This window comes from Narcine bancroftii, chromosome 6, assembly GCF_036971445.1.
Source record: "Narcine bancroftii isolate sNarBan1 chromosome 6, sNarBan1.hap1, whole genome shotgun sequence".
Classification (NCBI taxonomy): Eukaryota; Metazoa; Chordata; class Chondrichthyes; order Torpediniformes; family Narcinidae; genus Narcine; species Narcine bancroftii.
In genome coordinates this window covers 89,820,992-89,843,040 of record NC_091474.1, presented here as the reverse complement: position 1 = coordinate 89,843,040, position 22,049 = coordinate 89,820,992, and the positions used below count along the sequence as shown (strand labels likewise).

Below are 22,049 nucleotides of genomic sequence, written 5' to 3'. Positions count from 1 at the left end.
GTGGGAGGAAATTGGAAAACCCAGGCAGTCACGGGAAGAACTCCTTACAAACAGCGCGGGATTCGAACCCTCGTCCCAATAGCTGGCGCGGTAACTGCGTGGGCAGGAGGTCAGACGTGGGGAGGACCAACTAGGGATCTGGGGAGTTTTGTGCTTTTTTTGGCACATGAGCCTTCATTATTCAGAACTTTGAGTAGAGGAGTTGGGAGCTCATGTTGCATTCTTCTGAGAGTCTGGAATGGTTAGTGGGAGCAGTTCTTTTGGTCAATTCTGATAGCTACTCTGGCCATAAATGTGAAGCACTCTTTAAGCTGCTGCTATCCTCCAGCATTGGGTTTGTATTCAAATACGCACCATTCCGTCGAACAAGAAAGTTTGCAGATGGCTGCATTGCAGAATCAGGATTTATTGTCCAGAAATTCTGCTGCAGCGTCACGGTGCAAACGTAAATGGAGAAACAGAGCAGATCACGCAGCATCTACTCCGCCAGCAGCTCGACGATGTCGCTGCAGCGCTCGTTCTCTCCGCCCGGAGCTGGGGGCGCGCGTGCTGGGGGCGCGGCTGTGGGGCGCGCACGCAAGGATTGACGCAGGGGTTTTTTTGCGCAGTTGCTGCGAGGGACGCCGCTTGGTGGCTTCGTGTCAGCTCGGAGCGGGGGAGGGGGACACGGGCCGCGCCGGCCGGCAGCGGAGCAGCGGGCGACGGCGGGGTGAGTGAGGGGGAGGGAAGGGGGGCAGCCGGAGGATCTCGCCCAGCGAGCGGGGCCGGCTGCAGGGGAGCGGGCGGGCTGGCTTTACAGGACACCGGCTACATCCCCTCCTGCCTCAAATCCTAGGGCTTTCCCCCCCCCCCCCCCCCAACCCCCGATCCTGTTCTTCATTTCCCCCCCCAGATCCTGGTTCTTCCCCCCCCCCACTCAGATCCTGGTCCCCCTCCCCCAGATCCTGGTCCCCCTCCCAGATCCTAGTCTATAACTCCCCCCCCCCCCCCCACCCCGCGATCCTGTTCTTCACTCCTTGATCCTGGTCTTCACCCACACTAGATCCTGGTCTTCACCGCCCACCCCTTCAATTCCTGTTATTCTCCCCACCCCCCACCCCAAATCCTGGTCTTCTCCCCCCCCCCCCCATCCCAAATCCTGGTCTTCCTCCCCTCCCAGATCCTGGTCTTCCACCCCCTCCCCTCCCAGATCCTGGCCCCCCTCCCCTCCCAGATCCTGGTCTTCACCCCCCCCCCCCCCCGATCCTGGTCTTTACCCCCCTCAATTCCTGGTCTTCCTCCCCTCCCAGATCCTGGTCTTCCACCCCTCCCCTCCTAGATCCTGGTCTTCCCCGCTCCCAGATCCTAGTCCCTCCCCTCCCCTCCCAGATCCTAGTCCCTCCCCACCCCTCCCAGATCCTAGTCCCTCCCCTCCCCTCCCAGATCCTAGTCCCTCCCCTCCCCTCCCAGATCCTAGTCCCTCCCCTCCCCTCCCAGATCCTAGTCCCTCCCCTCCCCTCCCAGATCCTAGTCCCTCCCCTCCCCTCCCAGATCCTGGTCTTTTCCCCCCTCCCTCCCAGATTCTGGTCTTTCTCCCCCCTCCCAGATCCTGGTCTTCCCCACCTCCCCTCCCCTCTCAGATCCTAGTCTTCCCCCCCTCTCCCCCCTCCCAGATCCTGGTCTTCCACCCCCTCCCTTCCCAGATCCTGGTCTTCTCCCCCTCCCCTCCCAGATCCTAGTCCCTCCCCTCCCCTCCCAGATCCTGGTCTTTCCCCCCCTCCCAGATCCTGGTCTTTTCCCTCCTCCCTCCCAGATTCTGGTCTTTCTCCCCCCTCCCAGATCCTGGTCTTCCCCACCTCCCCTCCCCTCTCAGATCCTAGTCTTCCCCCCCTCTCCCCCCTCCCAGATCCTGGTCTTCCCCCCTCCCCTCCCAGATCCTAGTCCCTCCCCTCCCCTCCCAGATCCTGGTTCCCCCCCCCCCCCCCCCCGCCTAGATCCTGGTCTTCCTCACCTCCCCTCCCAGGTCCTAGTCTTCCCCCCACTCTCCCCTCCCAGATCCTGGTCTTCCTCACCTCCCCTCCCCTCCCAGATCCTAGTCTTCCCCCCCCCCCCCTCTCCCCTCCCAGATCCTGGTCTTCCCCTCCTCTCCCCTCCCAGATCCTGGTCTTCCCCTCCTCTCCCCTCCCAGATCCTGGTCTTCCCCTCCTCTCCCCTCCCAGATCCTGGTCTTCCCCTCCTAGATCCTGCCCTTTTCACCCCAACTCCACACCCCCAGGGTCCCCTTTCCCCCCAACTCCACAACCCCGGGGTCCCCTTTCCCCTCCACTCCCTGGGGTCCCCTTTCCCCTCCACTCCCTGGGGTCCCCTTTCCCCTCCACTCCCTGGGGTCCCCTTTCCCCTCCACTCCCTGGGGTCCCCTTTCCCCTCCACTCCCTGGGGTCCCCTTAACCCCCCCCCCCTTCTCCATTCCCTGGGGTCCCCTTTCCCCCCTTCATTCCCTCTGGTCCCCTTCCCCCCAAGGGGTCTCCTTCTCCTCCCTCCACTCCCTGGGGTCCCACCTACCCCCCCCATCCACACCCTGGGGTTCCTTACCCCCCCCCCCTATCCACACCCTGGGCTTCTCTTCCCCCCACCTCCACTCCCTGGGGTTCCCTTCTCCCACCTCCACTCCCTGGGTCGCCTTCCCCCTCCTTCCAAAGCCTGGGGTCCCCTCCCCCCACCCCTTCCAAAACCTGGGGTCCCCTCCCCCACCCCCACCAAACCCTGGGGTCCGCTCCACCCCCACCCTTCCAAAGCCTGGGGACCCTCCCACCCCCTCCAAACCCCGAGGGACCCCTACGTCCCCCACCCCCTCCAAATCCTGGGGCCCCCTCAACCCCCACCCATTCCAAACCCCATCTTTCCCTTCCATTTCTAGCCCAGTCTCCTCTCTCACTCCCTCCCAAACCTTTCCAAAATCATGGAGTCCCATTACCTTCCTTCTCATCCTCCCCACCCCCTCCCCCCTTCCCCGTATCCCACCTTCTTCCCTCCTCCAAGCTCCATAGCCCCCGGGTCCCATGTGCCCCTCTCCCACATGCCAAGCCACGGCACCGCTGTGTTTACAATGGCATCGTTTCATTCTCGGGATCTCCCCCTTGGCCATTCCTCGTGCCCACATCTCCCTGGCTGACCCCGCTTCCCTTTTTGGTCTGCTGCAGTTACCCCGTCCCCAGTGACCCCTTAATTCCCTTTCGCCGGGGTCCCTTTTCTCTCCAGTCATCATCGTGGTGTGATCGAACCAGCCACGCCGCCAAGGACACAGCGGCTGGTTGCATTGTCACCAGATCTCTGATGGTAGTTTTGTTCAATTCAGCTCATTTTTAAACACAAATTTGGATTTAGTCAAACTTGGGCTTCTTTTACCCTTTCTTCCCGATTGATATTTGCGGTTTTTAATCCCCCCCACCCCCCCCCCCCACCTCGGGTAACTTCTGGTTATTGTTCATCGGGCTTCTCGGTTCATTTTGGGAGACCCCTTTGTTTACGTTGAAACCCTGACACTTTCAGTCCGGTACAGGGAGAACACGAAATCTCACATTACACCAGGACCTCTCTCCTTCGCAAATATGTAACAAAGCCTCGTTACTATGAATCCACCGTTTCAATCATGAGTATTGTAGAGCCTTTTGTATTTATAATCTCAAGCTAAATGCTTTTGTGGATCATATTTGTAATTTGTGGCGGAAAATGTTTCAAATTCGTAGCGATTGGAGACTATTAGATACTGCTCCCCAGATTCTCAGACCAATGTGACACGCTCCGGGATCGTATTTACTTTCCTATCCCTCGCTCTCCTCCGCCGCCCCCACCTTCCCCGCTCGTCCTTTGTTTGCGGGTTTCCTTTGGTCTTGCTCGAAATCCAGCACCAGAGGCTCCCGTCTTCATCTGCCGGGTTGACGTGGAAATGATAAAAGGTGTCTACAGGTAGTTGTGCTTGAGTTGATGCAGAATGCAATGATATCGCTTAAATTGCTACACTTCTTTGAATTTTTAATGTTATGGAAACATACTGGTTCAAAACCATTGTCGTTTTAAAGTTTCATTTGTTACTGGGCCAGAATTTGGAGGGAGTATCTTTAATTTTGCAGATTTTCATTTTTTGGAGGAGGGGGTATACTTAGACTTTTGGAAAGGTGTTAAATATTTTCCATTACATCTTATCATAAAAAAACTGACATTTTCTCTTTGGTTATTTAACTTGATGCAAATTGAAATTGACCATAAACACAGTTTCATTTTGCATCTCTTGTAACCTTGGCACAATTTGTCTGAAATATTTCTTCCAGTGAGCGTTCCTGTCTTGTCAGCACCATATTTCTCTTTTCAAATCTGTTTATCACTCTTGTCAATTTTTTTAAAAATATGGCTTTGATAGTGGAGGTTGAAGAATAATTCTCTTGTGTATCGTGTTTCAGTGCTAAATATAGTGAGACCTTTTGAGGTGTGAGGAAAGATGTATTTTTGAAATACATCTGAAAGATGGAGTGTCATCGTGTTATTTGCATCTTGAATATATTCTGCCTTATGAAATTGTGTGAACTTGGATTTTGAATATTTTCAATGCTTGTATAGGTATTAACTTGATGGTATTAGGCCGGGCATTGTGGCTTAGCTATAATGCTTTTAACAGTTCAACAGAGCTGGATTGGTGTGTCATTTTAATCCATTTGGTCTCTTGACATTTAGATGTCTGCAAGGAGTTTGGACATTCTCCCCATGTCTGCGTGGGTTTCCTCTGGAGGCTCTGGTTTCCTCCCACATTCCAAAGACTTGCGACCTTTGTAGGTTAATGCATGCATTTGGTCAGTGCAGGCTGTTGAGGTGGAAAGGCCTGTTACTGTGCTGCATCGTTTGCACAAACAACAGCTTTAACACTTTTTTATGGTCAATATCTTGTATTGAAATCTTGAGGATGAGTTTGGTCAGGAACTGAATCTCTTGTGTGGTGACGAGATCTCTTTTTTAAATATTTTTTTTATTTTTCACAGTGAACCATATCAACCAAAATATATACAAACATTTCTCATTAAATATACACAGTAGTATTTTCTTCCTTTCCCCCCCCCTACCCTCCCTCCCCCCCTTCCCACCCCCCTCCACAGCCAATAAATATTCAACATATACAATACAATAAAATAAAACCATGAAACAATGTCTTCACACAATGAAAAATAAACAAGAAAAATGTGTCATCTACTTTTACACACTGAATCAAGTCATTTTGTCTTCTTATCATTTTAGGGGGTGGAGGTCCGAGGCAAGCCCTCTCTGTTACGTTCCATGTATAGTTCTCAAATTTGTTCAAATAATGTGACTTTATTTTTTTAAATTATATGTTATTTTTTCCAATGGAATACATTTATCCATTTCCATGTACTATTGCTCAGGCTCTCTTCCATTTTCCAAGTTGACATTATACATTTTTTTGCTACTCTAAGGCTATCATAATGAATTTTTTTGTACTTTATCCAATTTGAGGCTTAATTCCTTACTTCTTATGTTACTTAGAAGAAAGATCTCTGGATTTTTTGGTATGTTATTTTTTGTGATTTTATTTAATATCTGATTTAGATTTTCCCAAAATATTTTCACTTTTGTACATGCCCAAATTGCATGTACTGTTGTTACCATTACCTTCTTACAGCGAAAATATCTATCTAATAATGTTGGATCCCATTCTTTTAACTTTTGAGGCGTGATATAAAACCTGTGTAACCAATTATACCATGTCATGTGTAACCTTGTGTCTATTATATTCTTCATAGTTCCAGAACATAACTTTTCCCATGCTTCATTTTTTATCTTTATGTTTAAATCCTTTTCCCACTTTTGTTTAGGTTTATAGCTTATTTCATCACTTTCCTTATATTGCAGGTTAATGTACATGTTGGTTATAAATCTTTTAATTATCATTGTGTCTGTAATCACATATTCAAAGCTGCTTCCTTCTGGTAGCCTCAGTCTGTTTCCCAATTTATCCTTTAAATAACCTTTCAGTTGATGATATGCAAACATTGTACCATGAGTTATTCCATATTTGTACTTCAACTGTTCAAATGTTAATAAATTATTTCCCAAAAAACAATTTTCTATTCTTTTGATTCCTTTTCTCTCCCATTCTTTTAAGGAAAGGTTATGTATTGTAAAAGGGATTAGTGGGTTTTGTGTCAATAACAATTTTGGTATTTTGTAATTTGTTTTTTTTCTTTTCTAAGTGGATCTTCTTCCATATATTGAGTAAACGATGCAGTACTGGTGAGCTTTTATATTGCACCAGCTTTTCATCCCACTTATAAAGTATATGTTCTCCCCTATTTTATCTAGTTCTATCTTAGTCCAGACTGGTTTTTGCCTTGTCTGGTAAAAATCTGATAAGTACCTTAATTGTGCAGTTCTCTCATAATTTTTAAAGTTTGCTATATGCAAACCACCTTGGTTATACCTCTTCTTTTAATTTATCTAACGGTACCCTCGGTTTCCCCCCTTTCCACAAGAATTTCCTTATTATTCTCTTTAGTTCATTAAAGAATTTCTCTGTTAAGGAAATTGGCAATGATTGAAGTAAGTATTGTATCCTTGGGAAAACATTCATTTTAATGCAATTTACCCTCCCTATCAACATTAGCGGTAATTCTTTCCAATGTTCTAAGTCTTCCTGCAATTTCTTTATTAGTGACTGATAATTTAGTTTGTACAAGTGGCTTAAGTTATTATCTAACCTGATCCCGAGGTATCGGATTGCTTGCGCTTGCCATTTAAATGGTGATTTTTAAAAAAATTCTGTATAATCCGCGTTACTCATTGGCATCACTTCACTTTTATTTGCTTTGATCTTGTACCCCAATATTTCTCCATACTCCTTCAATTTCTTATGTAATTCTTTTATTGATATCTCTGGTTCTGTTAAGTATACTATGATGTAATCTGCAAATAAGATGATTTTATACTCCTCCTTTATTTTTATCCCTTTTATTTTATTTTATTTTCTTATCAGTTCTGCCAATGGTTCTATTGCTAAGGCAAACAATGAGGGGGATAATAGACATCCCTCTCTAGTTGACCTACTTAATTTAAATTGGCTCGATATATATCCATTTACTGTTACCTTCGCCAATGGTCCATTATACAATGCTTTAATCCAATTTATATATTTTTCTGGTCGATTGAACCTCTGTAATACTTTAAATAAATAGTTCCACTCTATTCTGTCAAAGGCTTTTCCTGTGTCTAAAGCAACAGCCACTGTTGGCTTCTTATTTCCTTGAACTGCATGAATTAGATTTATAAGTTTACAGACATTATCTGCTGTTCGTCTTTTCTTAATCCAGTTTAATCTTGTTTTACTATTTTTGATATACAATCAGCCAATCTGTTTGCTAATAATTTTGCTATTATAATCTGAGTTAAGTAGAGATATTGGTCTTTATGATGCTAGTGTTAATGGATCCTTCCCCATCTTTGGTATTACTGTAATTATTGCTGTCTTACATGAATCTGGTAAGTTTTGTGTTTCTTCTGTCTGGTTCATTACTTCCAGGAGAGGAGGAATTAATAATTCTTTAAATGTTTTATAAAATTCTATTGGAAATCCATCCTCTCCTGGTGTTTTATTGTTTGGCAGCTTTTTTAATATATCCTGTACTTACTCTATTTCAAATGGTTTTATCAGTTTGTTTTGTTCCTCTTCTTGCAATTTTGGTAGTTCAGTTTTAGCTAAAAACTCTTCTATTTTATCATCTTTCCCCTCATTCTCAGTTTGGTATAATTGTTCATAAAATTCCTTAAAGTTTTCATTAATCTCTATTGGGTTATTTGTTTGTCCTTTTTCCTTGATGCTAATAAAGTTCTTTTAGCTTGTTCTGTTTTAAGTTGCCAGGCTAATATTTTATGTGTGTTTTTTGCTTTATTTTCATTATGTTCTTCTCCACCTTGTACATTTGAAATGTTTCGTATTTTTTTTTTGTCTGCCAATTCTCTCTTTTTCGTTATATCATCCCTTGTTGCTAGTTCCTTTTCTGTACTTACTATCTCCCTTTCCAACTGCTCTATTTCCCGATTGTAATCCTTTTTCATCATAGTTACATAACTTATTATCTGCCCTCTAATGAAGGCTTTCATTGCATCCCATAATATAAATTTGTCTTTCACTGATTCCTTGTTTATTTCAAAATATGTTTTAATTTGGCATTCAATAAACTCTCTAAATTCCTGCCTTTTAAGTAGCATGGAGTTTAACTTCCATCTATATGTCCTCCAGTTCTATTGCTAATAACAGGGGTGAATTATCAAATAGTAATCTAGCTTTATACTCAGTTTTCCTAACTCTCCCTTGAATATGGGCCGACAACAAAAACATATCAATCCTTGAGTATGTTTTATGTCTACTCGAATAATATGAATATTCCTTCTCTCTTGGGTGTTGCCTCCTTCATATATCCATAAGTTTCATTTCCTGCATTGATTTAACCATAAATTTGGCCACTTTATTCTTTTTGCTTGTCTTTTGTCCAGTTTTATCCAACATTGGATCCAAATTAAGGTTAAAATCCCCTCCTATCAATATATTTCCTTGTGTATCTACAATCTTCAAAAAATTGTCCTGGATAAACTTTTGATCCTCCTCATTAGGTGCATATATAGTGAGAAAATTCCAAAATTCTGAGTATATCTGACACTTTATCATTACATCTTTCTCTGCTGGATCTATTATTTCCTCCTCTATTTTGATTGGTACATTTTTATTAATTAATATAGCTACAGCTCTAGCTTTTGAATTATATGATGCTGCCGCTACGTGTCCTACCCAGTATCTCTTTAATTTGTTATACTTCAGTTAGATGCGTTTCCTGCACAAATGCTCGATCTATTTTTTCTTTTTTCAGTAAATTGAATAGCCTCTTCTTTTTAATTTGTTTATGTATTCCATTAATGTTTATAGTCATGTTCATAGTCAATTCCCACACCCAATATTAACACCAAATGCCCCCCCCCCCCCCCCTCTGAGTTGCCCCTTATCCCTTGCTTGGCAACCACAACTCTCCTTTCCATTTGGATTGCGATCTTGTTCGCAAGTGTCAACTGATTTCGCAGTGACTGTTATTCTCTCCCCCCTTCCCCCCCAGAAAACACTTTTTTTACACATATTAACAAAGCTCTCCCTTTTTTTCCCTTCCTTTCTTTCCTTCTCTTTTCCCTCTTTAGTTCTTTACATATACATTGTTTTTACATCTTTATATATACTTTATCACCGTTCTTCATTCTTATTACATCTCTTCATCTCTCCTTCTGTCCTGCAAATGCTCTGTGAATTCTTGTGCTACCTCCGGATCCAAGAACAGTCTGTTTTGCTCCACGGATATAAATATTTTAAACATAGCTAGATGTCTTAACATGAATTTATGATCTTTTTTCCATAAGATTGATGTTGCTGTATTAAACTCCTTCCTCTTCTTTAAGAGTTCAAAACTTATATCTAGGTTAAAAAAATATTTTTTGACCCTTGTATTCCAATGGTTTATTATCTTCTCTAATTTTATTCCTTGCCTGCTCCAGTATATTTTCTCTTGTTGTATATCTCAAAAATTTTACTAAGATGGATCTTGATTTTTGATGTGTCTGTGGTTTCGGAGCTAATGCTCTGTGTGCCCTTTCTATTTCCATTTCTTCCTGCATTTCTCTCGTTCCCAGTTCCTTCGGGATCCATCCTTTTATAAATTCCTTCATGTCTGTGCCTTCTTCACCCTCCTTCAGGCCCACTATTTTTATGTTATTTCACCTCCTATAATTTTCCAACATATCAATTTTCTGAGATAACAACTCTTGTGTCTCTTTAATTTTTTGTCACTTTCTTCCAATTTTCCTCTTGTCATTTACTTCCATTTCTACAGCCGTTTGTTGTTCTTCCACATTTTCTACTCTTTTCCCTATTCTGTCATGACCCGTTCTAAACTTTGCATTTTATCTTATGTTCTTTTCATTTTTCTTTTAATTGCACTAAATTCTAATGACAGCCATTCTTTTAATGCTCTCATTTGTTCTTGAAAAAAAGCTTTATCTATATTTTGTCCATCTGTCTTACCTTCTATTTCTCTGTGAAGAGCTTGGTCTTCTTCTTCCTCTTCTTCTGTGTCTGTATCTGTGTTTGTGTCTTATTCTCTTCTTTGTATCTGTATCTCTTCTGATTTTCCTGATGAGTTGCTTGTATCACTTTGTCGGGCCTCTTCTTGCCTGGCCACTTGCTGTTGGTCCTCCCCTTCTGGGCTGCTCATCTGTCAGGCCTCCTGATGCTGCTGCTCCTCTTGCCGTTCACCCCATCTCGCCTGGTACATCACTCCCTCTTCTGCCACCTTCCTCATCTTCCAGCTGAGATCCCTTGTGTCGGGCATCCCTCAGCTGGTCACGCCGTGGTTGCCCACTCCTCGGCTGAGCCCCCCTTCCGACACTGTTTTCTTTTACCTTTGATTGCACACTGCTCATGCACGACTCCTTGCGTGTGCGCAGTTGCACACTTTTATTTGGCTCGGAGCCATTTTTGCAGTCCACCGGTTGGGGGGTCGCGACTCGGCAGGGCCAGCACCAACCTCGGAGAATGGACATTCTTCGCCACCACAGCTCCCGTTCCTTTGTGCAGGTAAGGCCTTCTTCTTTCTTTTCCAGTGACTTCTTTTTTTCCCGTTGTTTTTACTTTTTCCTTCTTTAGTCCCATCTTCTTTCTCTTCTCTGCAAGTTTATCTTCTATTTCTTATAGTTTATATTTGTTGAACTTTGCCTTTTCTTTACTTTTTTTCTGGAGAGTGCTGGATTTACCAGACTGGCCACTACTCCATCACGTGACACCTCGTGATGAGTTCTCTTGAGAGCAGATAGCACTTGTTAAATTTTTTAATTGTTAAAATGCAGTTAAATTCTGAATCAAGCATTTGGTATCTGGTCACCAACTGTTGTGTTTTTTTTTAGAAATTGCTTGACAATATCCCAGTTTTTATTTGGCCTAATTTTGCTCTATCGATCTATTTCTACTCCACTTGATGTTTATTCTTGGAACCTTTAACTTTGCCTTCACTACCTGTTCTCCAACACCATGGAAGTTATCAAAGTTATTTATTATACGTGCCATGATAAATAATTTGATGCATTTTGAAAAAATATTTGATGTTCATTACAATCCATGGTTAAATATAGATTTTTTTTATAGTTGTGAAAACATTCAGAACTCTCCTGTAGGTATTTTTATGTAGCATTTGGGATTCTCTTCAATTTATTTCAATTTTAACAATAAGGCATGATAGAAGGCCTCTCCAGCCAATGAAACCTGTCCTGTCCAATTGACTTATCAACCCCATACCTTTGTGGAGGCTGGGAGAAAACAGGAGCACACGGAGAAAACCCTTGGAGGTCATGGGGAGAATGTGCAAGCAATGGTGAATTTGAACTCCAGCTGTGATAGCATTGCGCCAACTGTATCACCCAATTTGTTTCACTGGTATATACTTTTATGTAATTTAAGTGCTACTTTTTTTTTAAAAATTGACATTGAAAAATGTAGTTTGCTTAGAAATGCTCATTCATAAAATATCAAATGATCCAGTGAGTAACAGATTGGCTCTTTCACCTGAAAGGACCAGGGCTGCAAATGCACCACCCAATTTTCTCACCAAACTGTGCACTGCCTGGTCTTGTATGTTAACCACTGGTCCTTCATTGTCTCCTAATCTCAATCCTGGAACCCCTTCCTGTAGCAGGTTTACCTTCACCAGGATAACATCGGACAGTTTTCTCAAACACAATTAAGGACCAGCAGAAACTCAAACTGCTTACCTTCCTCCCATAAAGTTCCCCAATCTAGAGCGTGGAGGAACTATGATAGGCCCGATCTGGTGTGGGTTCCGAGGACATTTTCCTATAGTAAATTAACATCGCGTGAAGGAATCATGCCATGCATTTTTTTTTCAAATTGGCAGGTTTGCTCCAGATAATTGGTTATGGAGATGGGAAGGGGGATATCATTGAGGAGTGAGATCTCGAAGAATGCTTTTATTTTAGTCTGGATAAGTGTCATGACATAGCTTTTTGAATTCTGCTTTTAATTTATTTTTTAAGTTTAGAGATTCAACACAGTAACAGGCCCTTCTGGCCCATGGAATGTGGGAGGAAACCCATGCAGACATGGGGAGAAAGTACAAACAGGGCCGGATTTGAACTCTAATTGCTGGTGCTGTAATAATGGAGGTGTGAACTGCTATACTAACTGTGCCATCAATAATGTTTGCTCAGTTATTTTGTGGAGGGAGCCAAATGTTCACCTTCAGGATGGCACAGTTAGAACCAAGCCAGCAAGCAGGGTTTGAATCCAGTGCTGTCTGTAAGGAGTTTGTATTTTCTCCCCATATCTGCGTGGGTTTCCTCCCAATGTTCAAAATGTACTGGGGTTGTTGGTCAGTTGGGCATAATTGAGCAGCATGGGCTCATGGTTCTGATATCTATGTCTAAATTTAAATCTGGCCCGAATAGAACTCGTGAGTGATTTTTCTTTTTTCTTTTAAAAAAAAAGGAAAGAAATCTCATTTTTTTTTGGAGGGGGCTTTCTTTTTTTAAGGAATTACTCAGCGATCTGATTTGCTGAAGAGCATCACACACATAGCATAGCAACTGAAGAGAGGCAGAATTTCAACTTGCTGGGCTAAATGGAGCAAAGTGGCCCTTGTGTGAGTATCTCCCAGGGCTTAAGCAATACTTTTTCATTGTTGACAATCCAATGAGGAATCATATGCATTGATTGGAGCTTCTGTGTCTTCAACAATAAATTAGGTCCACTTTCAGTGCAAGTGGTGTGTGAAAGGTGCTCCTGCTGTGCCACTGACTGAAGCCCAATGTTATACCTGTCATGTTTATTGTCGTCCGGAGGACACCGTGCAGAATCAAATTCCTCTAAGACCATGGTTGTTGTTCAGCAAAGTCTGTTGGTATTTACTGATAGAAGGCCTCTGACCTTTAAATTGGCTAACTGCATCGATCCATACATCATCTTTAAAATGGTAAAGTTCAGCCCACTTGTGGTAATTTGAGTTAGTGCAAATCAGTGAAAATTTGCTGTTCAGTTACCTTTTAGTAAGTGCTCCCATTTATTTCATAATCCAACTTGTGTAAGAGGGGATGCTAAAAATGTTATGCTATTTCAAAGATAATTTGAGATTTGCTGTATCATGAAGGAAGTTGGAGAAACATTACATTAACTTTTATCGATTAGCATGTTTAATCGTAAAATGATGCTGATACATTACATTAGTTCAACTGACCTAAAAAATGTTTTGCTACTGATTTTCATTTGTACTCAGCATCTGATGCCTTTTGTGTCAGTGTCCCAACAACAATTGGCATTGATGGATTCCACTTGCCCTGATACTGCTTTTCCATGGTCGCAATGTCCCGGAGAAACCTTTCACCATGTTCATCACTGACGGCACCAAGATCAGCAGGGATGAAGTCTAAGTGCAAACGCAGAAAATGAATTGTCAATGATGTATTGCAGTTCACAAATTTGTGTGCTTGAAGCATGTCAATGGGTTTATATCTAAATAATCATATAGAATAGGAAATTTTAAGGGGATTTTCGTGATCAGTAGCCCAAAATCCTAAAATGCATCCCAAAGTGTTCAGAAAACAAAATCTTCATTGTCCACTTTTTTTTAAAAAAGAACTTCACTTTATTCTTGAGCATTTTTTGGCAACTAAATTTAATGATACAAAACATGTCATCCTTTATCTGAGGGAGAAATTTGTTTATGTGTAGTGGGCTGAGCGACCGCATGAGCAAAAGGGCCAAATCGTCGCAACACACAACCAGTCCAAAATGGCGTGGGCTCCCCTTCACTACCGAGAAGGAACCTGTGCCTGGCACCAAGTGTGGGCTAAGGAGCCCTCCACTTCCACGTAGCAGCCAGCTGGGTGGAGAGTGACACCGTGACGCAATGATGTTACTTCCAGAAGTTGCAGGGTACATCACTGGATGTGGGCGGGTCAGCGGGGAATTCCAACCAGTAAAGTCAGTCTTTGTTTTATCCTCACCTTGTGTGGACATTTCTCTATTTGGTAGCGCTGCCGCAGCAGACGCTACATAGGTATATTTTTTTCTCTGCTTGCACCAAATTTGATTTCTCTTAATCTGCTTGGGCATTGATGGTATTTATACTTTAAACTGACAGTGTGAAGGATTACTTGCTTGGAATAAATCTGGAGCACCTCATAAGATTATCCATGAATTTCAATTCAAAACAAGAGTTTGGGTTATTATGTCGTTAAATATTGGGAATCCTTGATCTTGGGAAAGGAATGACCTCTTCCTATGTGTTCTGCTGACCAGTAGAGCAATGCCAACTGGTGTTACTTTTGAGCAATGGTTTCCAAACTTTTTCTTTCCACTTACACTCTACCTTAAGTAATCCTTATGCCATAGGTGCTCTGTGATTAGTGGAGTTGGCACTGTGGATGTGACTGAAAATAAAAAGAGGAAGTGTTTATATCTGTCCATACAACAGAAAGTGAAGCTGCTTTTTTTTTGGCGAGAATTATTTCATGCTTAAAAACGCATGTTTGTTGTTGTTTAAACACTGTTACAAGTGATTTGCTGTTGCTATTGGGCTTTTTTTTTAAATGACCAGTTATCCAAAAATATAGTTTATCTGAAAAAGGCCTGGTCCTGACCATTTTGGATAATCGGAGTTGATTATAATCAAGGTGGTATGAGTGGGGGGGGGGGGTTGGGTTGGGGGCGGGGGGGTGGGGAATGGTTGAGAACCACTTATCTAGTCCCAATTGTTACTGAAATATTTTGCTTGGAGTTATGAAACCGTGCACATAACAGTCAATTAGGTAAAATTAAAACAGTGGTTTTTAAACTTTTTCTTTCCTATGGATTACTTAAGGTGGTATGTGAGAGGAAAGAAAAAGTTTGAAAAGCACTGCTTTAGAGCATGCAACATCTAATTTTTAAGATTAAGGCCACTAGGATTTATTTTCCTTGATTATTTCTAATTCCGTATCTAAGGTGCTCAAATTAGGCTGTTGACACTCTCAGAAATCATCTTCTAGTCTTTCTTTGTGAACTTGGTGGCCACAGGATAGTAAACAATTAATGCTCACTTGCTACTAAGTCTACATATTTCATGAGTTGTGTCCAAGAACTTGGGTTGTTTTTCTCATTCCTTACTCAGATACTGAAACGATCTTTATTAATTCAGCGCAGACCAGAAATGCAACGTGGGATCTTGTGCTCTGTGTGCTTCAGTCAGTTGAGTTTTATCATGCCAAGAAAAGTGACTCTCAACCCTTGTTATTCAAATGCTAAGGAGAAAGGGCAGTAATTATGGGTGGGATGAGAAGCCGGATTGAAGATGTTGGTTTGTAGTTAAACAAGAAAGTCTGGAGATGTTGGGTTCCAGTGCAATACACAAACATGCTGGAGAAACTTAGCAGGTGAAGCAGCATCCATAGAAAATAAAGCATAACCAATGTGAAAGCAGTGGGGGGTTATAGAGAGGGACCAGTAAACAAGACTCTCACAAAACTCTCTTCAAAGAGAGGAGGACAAGAGGGTCTACTGGAAAATTTGTCTGGAAATAGCAACACTGCGTGTTATTTCTCTGAATTACGAGTGCTTTTGGTGTAATTGATTAACTGTGAGAGGGTTGTACCAGTGAAATCAAAAATATATTGATGATGGGCATTTTTGTGGTGACCCTTCTTTGTCCCGGAGAAATTCCCAGGAATTCAGGACCTCCCCGTCCTTTTACACCGTGGTCCAAATTCCTGGGAATTTGCCCTCCCCAGCAATTTAGGGGGAGTCCCGCCCCTAACTGATGATGCATTATGCACTCACAGGAGTAAAAGTAAGTTTCCTCCCTCCCCGCCCATCTGTCAGTTCCTCGCCCACCCGCTCCCTCTCCCCTGGCCGTCCATTGGTTGGTCGCCCGCCCACTCCCTCTCCCCCAGTCATTCATCGGTCAGTCGCCCATCCACCCCATCCCCCCTGCGCTTCGGAGCCACTTCGGCACATTGCGACGGTGGCACAATGCAGGATGAATGGCTGACTTGGTTTTCCATAATCCCTCGCACAGCTGGAACCGTTCTGGGAAATACAGCTATGCGAGGGGATTATGATTAACAACGACGGCCATCCATCCTGCATTGTGTTGTCATTGCGACGTGCCAACGCGGCCCACTGTTGTCAGGCAGTAAGTATCTTTTAATTTAATTTTTGATCGCCTACATGATGCAGCATGCAATCACTGACATCACGAGGCTTCCCTGCTTGGCCATTTGGTTCTTCACACTGCAGGGAGAGAGTGGTTCTGGAAAATTTCCCAGGGCTGTAGCTCTACCTACAAGGTAAGGCTGTGGACCCACTTAAAATTTCTGGGTCGACCTTTTCACACCGCAGGTTCACAGGAAAGTTTCCCAGGAATCTCCATTTTACAATGCGATGTGAACTGTCAACAAAGATGCAATGGTGTTCAGGGAGTGGGGGGGGTCTGGGCTTGAATCTGAAGGTTACATTTGTGAATGTGTGTGTGTTGAGTTTTCTGTTTTTTTTTAAAGAAAGGAGAGGACAACTTCAGGGTATGCATCTCTCAAAGAGATTTTGCAGTGGAGCATCTCACGGAGGGTTCAAGCCCAAAACATTTCTTCCTCTGGATGTTGCATGACCTGCTGAGTTTTTCCATCATGTTTGTCCATTGGTTTATACAGTAGTTAATTCCATTACTCCTTTCCTTAACAGAACTCTGTTCTGTACTGTCTACAGCTGGCAATGTGTGCAATTTACTTATTTAATTGTGGAAAATAGTTTTGTACTTGACACCATGGAACAACTACAATAAAACCCCTGGTATCGGCACTATTGGGATTGGTAAATGCCGGAGAAGTGAATTTTCCATTTGCTCAAGATTCTGTGTGGCGTGAATGGTGAACTAATGGTGATGCTTGCCAATTTTAAATGTATATTTTTTAACTATTTATTTTCAGCAATTTTTTTTTCCAGTTGTTTGAGTTCTGGAATTGAGTTGCTTGAATTCTGGATTACAAATGCTTAACTTCATATGTACTCTGCAGTACGCTTGGGTTTCATAGTTGCCCCCTTCAGATTCATGTTTTGCTCAAGATTTTAGAATGTTTCATGTAAACAATGGATGTGCAAAGTTTCTTTTGTATAGAATTTCAGTCTATGAAAAATCAAAAACTTCAGATGTTGAATTTCTGAAATGAAAAAAGAAAATAATGGAAACACTTAGCAGGGTGGATAGCATCGGTGGAGAGAATTAATGTTGGAGATCTGAGAAAACAAGTTACTTTTAACTTGAAAGGAGTGTGTGGCAGAGACAAGGGGAATATCTCTGTTGAGGTGAGGGCAGGATTGGCATTTGGTATAAATTTTTGGTGGGTTAATCTGGACGTTTGGAAAGAGAAATCCAAGAAACACAAAAGCTATGAAATGAGTGCAGTTAGAGAGAACTGCAAACATTCCCATTCTCGGCTATCTTGCTCTACTCCTCCTGCACTGTCCCCATTCAGGATTCTATTCCATTTTACTGGTTCCTTTGCACCATTGGTTAGACTTTCCGTATGGGCACCTCTTGGTGAATTCCTTCTGAACCGTGGTTTCCCCTTTATCATAGTTGACAGAGGCTTTGACTGAAACTCGTTTATGAAGGTGGCAAGAGGATGAGAGCAATGCAAGGATGGTGTTCCCTCAGTTCTTGTCTTGCATCCCACCAGCCTTAACATTTGATGGATAATTCAGCACCATTTCCACCACATTCAATGCAATTAGATCACCAAATACATTTTATCCATGGCCTTTTTTAAAAATATTTATTTTCTGCTGGTCTTGGGCTTAACAGGCAGGTGGAACTAGTGTGGTTGGGACTTTTTGGTCAGCAAGGGCAGGTTGAGTTGAAGAGCCTGTTTCCAAGCTGAATGACTCTCATCAACTCTCCTGTCTCCAGCAACCCCTTCTTTCCCAAGAAAATATGCAACATGTGCCCTTCTTCCCTTCTCACTATTCAGAGACTAAAACAGTCCTTCCAGATGAACCAGCGATTCACTCGAATTTCTTCCAATCTGTACCGGAGAAACCAAATACCCTGAGTAACTGCTTTTTGATGTCCCTGAGCTTTTGTTGCCTGTCACTTTAATGCTCCATCCCATTCTGACCAATCTGTTTGTGGCCTTCTATACTGTGATATCATCATTCAAGAGCCTTGCCATTCGATGTGGGCGATCATGTCTCTCCATCCGTCATGATTTCTGATCCTCTGAATTTTTTGTTGTTGCTTCTTCTGTTCTCCTTTGGTGAAGGTTCCATCTTTGAGCTGAGACCATAGTCGATGTTGAGTTCTTGATTATACAAGAGAAAAATACTGAAGTGGTTCCCCGTTGCCTTCATTTGCAGTGTCCATACTGGGTGGGTGACCTTGGCCATTGATCAGCAGATTCATCTGCCCAGTGATCTTAGTTTTGCAACCATCAATTCCAATTTGTAGAATCTGCTTGTAAAACCATATATCATATGCAATCCATGGGTTCACATGACCCTGAATGGAAGGCTAAACAAGTACTACACCTGGCCCAAAGATTACCTGTAGGCTTTCTTTGACCTTACAACCTCCTTTCGCTGAGCAATTGTGCAGCACTGACACCAGATATAAAAAAAGTCCATTAAAAGTTTGAGGTAAAATATTTTATCTTCTGTCTGGGCAGATTTCAACATCATGTACTTATTAGTGAATTGTACAATTCTAACAGATCATGTTGTTGTTAAGAAATTGCCTCTCCATTGGCAGTCTTTTATGTTGCTTCCGCTCCCCACCCCAGATACTCTTTCTAACTGCTCTCATTAAAACTGTGCTGCTTTAGTTCATATTTTCTCTTTCTAATTACCCCCATTGACTGGGTGTCCTCATTTGCAGTTTATCCTCGCAGCCTATCAGAGAGATCCCTTTTCTCCCAGCTTTGCTCTCCTACTCTCTCTGCAATTTAAAACAAAATAATTTTCTCTTTCCCTGTTCTGATGAAAAGAAACTATCCATAGATGCTGCCTGACCTGAAGGATATTCTCTATTTTTCCCATTTTAATTTGTGGCTATATAAAGGATGAGTTGGCCTATATTTATCTGTCATTCAGGACTAGCAGAATGAAATAAATTATCCTGCATTTGGAGGTAAGATTTGTTCACTCTTGCAAATAGGTTACTGCTTTTTAATTTATTCATGGGTTGCAGATAACACAGGAAAGGCTGGCATTGAACCTAGATTTCCCCATGAGAAAGGTGATGATGAATTGCTTCCTTGAAAGTCACAAAAAGCATTCCATAATATTTGGCCACTGTAATGATGGAATGGCGATACATTTCCTCCTCGAGATGATTGTGGCATTTCCATGAACCATTTACATTTGTTGGGTTTGAGAAATGTTGGAGTAACCATGATGCAGCAAGTCTGCATTAGTAACGAACGGAGTGAAAGTGTATAGTGCACAAACCATAAATCAGATGGATGGGTGTGTCCTGGGTGGTGTCAAGTTATCTGGTCCATATTTGGACCAAGATTATAATGAGATCCTTAAGATTATTTGTGATCAAGTTCCATTCAAAGACATCTTTGACTTCCCTGGATGGTAGTTCATCCAACTGAATTCATTTTGCTTTTTTGTTAATTGGGTGTACCTGGACGATATTCCACTTTTTTTTTTAAATTTTTTTTTTTTCGCACCATAAATCACATTAGCCATGATATACACTATTTCTTTTTCACACATATACAGTGACTTTTTCTCCCCCCCCCCCTTTCCTCCCAAACCACCCCCCCACACCCCCCTCTCATCCATTTTAGTTATACAATCTAGGTTGCATTAAGCCAGTCAGACAATGTTGTCATTCAACAAAATTACACCAGAAATTCTACTGAGTCCATTCTTTTCTTTCCTTCTCCTTCCATCAACTTAGGTAATGTTTATCCCCGGTAGGTTTTCGCTATTGTATTTAATGTAAGACTCCTATACTTGTTCGATTTTTTCAATATTATTTCTTAACCAATATGTTATTTTTTCTAATGGAATACATTTATTCATTTAAATTTGGTAGTTTCTTCCTTTTAATTTGGTTATGTATTCCATTAATATTTAAAGACATATAGTTCAGCGTAGCCCTTTTATATTTTGTTTATCTTCTCTTTCCGTTTTTCCATCATTACCTTTCCTCCTTTTCCATTTCTGTTTTCTTATTTTCAACTCTTTATAAGACAACATTCCTACAACATCCAACATTATCCTTATTCTCCTATTTCTATCTTATTTATCCCCAATCTCCCCTTCACCTCCTGAGTTGTCCTTTAACCCTTGTCGGACAACCACATCTCCCCTCTCCATTTGGATTTGCGAATCTACTCGCAAGCGTCAACTGATTTTGCATTTTGATATTTCCCCCCACCCCGCCTCCCCCAGAAAAGATTTCACTTTTCGTATGTCACAAAGGTCACTCTTTTAATTCCCTCCTTATTCTCTCTATTCCATTACCTTCCCTTATTAATTCTTGTCTATACTATCTATATTTTCCTCTAAGTACAGATACATTCATGTATGCTCATTGTCTCTATTCACTCTTATACCTCTTTACCCGCATACATATCAATCGTGATCATTTTTACTCTCATTACCCGTCTTCATCCCTCAGTCTATTTTTGTCTTTACCCACATACATATCAATCGTGATCATTTTAACTCTCATTACCCGTCTTCCTCCCTCAGTCTATTTTTGTAATTGTTCTGCAAATTTTCGTGCTTCTTCTGGATCCGAGAATAGTCTGTTTTGTTGTCCTGGAATAAATATTTTCAATACCGCTGGATGCTTTAGTATAAATTTATACCCTTTCTTCCATAAAATCGCCTTTGCTGTATTGAACTCTTTTCTCTTCTTTAGGAGTTCAAAACTTATATCTGGATAAATGAAGATTTTTTGCCCTTTATACTCCAGTGGTTTGTTGCCCTCTCTTACTTTTTCCATTGTCTTCTCCAGTACCTTTTCTCTTGTAGTATATCTTAGGAATTTTACAACAATAGATCTTGGTTTTTGTTGTGGTTGTGGTTTAGAGGTCAATACTCTATGTGCCCTTTCTATTTCCAATTCTTGCTGTAGTTCTGGACATCCTAGGGTCTTAGGGATCCACTCTTTTATAAACTCCCTCATATTCTTGCCTTCTTCATCTTCCTTAAGGCCCACTATCTTTATGTTGTTTCTTCTGTTATGGTTTTCCATTGTATCTATTTTTTGAGCTAGTAGTTCTTGTGTCTCTTTAGTTTTTTTATTAGATTTCTCCAATTTCTTTTTTAAGTCTTCTACCTCCATTTCTGCTGCTACTGCCCGCTCTTCCATCTTGTCCATTTTTTTTCCCATTTCTGTTAAGGTCATCTCCATTTTATTTATTTTCTCTTCTGTGTTGTTTATTCTTCTTCTTAAATCCTTAAATTCCTGTGTTTGCCATTCTTTAAATGACTCCATGTATCCTTTAATAAGAGCAAGTATATCCTTTACCTTGCCTTTCTTTTCTTCTTCTATTTCACCATACTCTTCCTCTTCTTCTTCCTCTGGGTTGACCATCTGTTGTTTCTTTGTTGCCCTTTCCTCCTCTTCTTTCTTGTTTCTATTGTCTTCTGTGGTCTCTTCTTGCTGCAGGTGTTCTGCAGCTGTCGTTGCCGGCTGTGGAGATCGACTCCCCAGCTGGTCCCCCCTCCCGTCGGTGTGTCTTTTTTCATTCGCATCGTGCATGCGCGATTCCTCGCGCATGCGCGGTTGCGCACTTTTACTCGGCTCTGCGAGCCATTTTTGTAGTCCATTATTTACCGACCTGAGGGAGCGGGTTTCTCTCTCCGCAGCGGGCCTCTTCGGACAGGTAAGGCCTTCACCTTTTTCCTCCTTTGTCTTCTCTTCCTCTCTTCTTACCGTTGCTTTCGATTTTTCTTTTTTTGTCGCCATCTTCTT

At 42.1% G+C, this 22,049-nt stretch overlaps 1 protein-coding gene across 7 annotated transcripts in view; it reads left to right on the top strand.

The window, feature by feature from the left end:
* Window positions 1-618: 618 nt before the first annotated feature.
* The window catches only part of LOC138736328 (mitogen-activated protein kinase 8), a 107,105-nt gene continuing 85,674 nt past the window's right edge, over window positions 619-22,049 (top strand). For 6 of the 7 annotated variants that reach the window (XM_069885652.1, XM_069885651.1, XM_069885655.1 and 3 more), the window contains exon 1: window positions 619-709. The gene's annotated coding sequence lies outside the window, so the exon portion shown is untranslated. Of the gene's footprint in view, window positions 710-3,887; window positions 3,946-22,049 lie in introns of those variants that run through there. The other variant, XM_069885654.1, reaches the window with a different exon arrangement.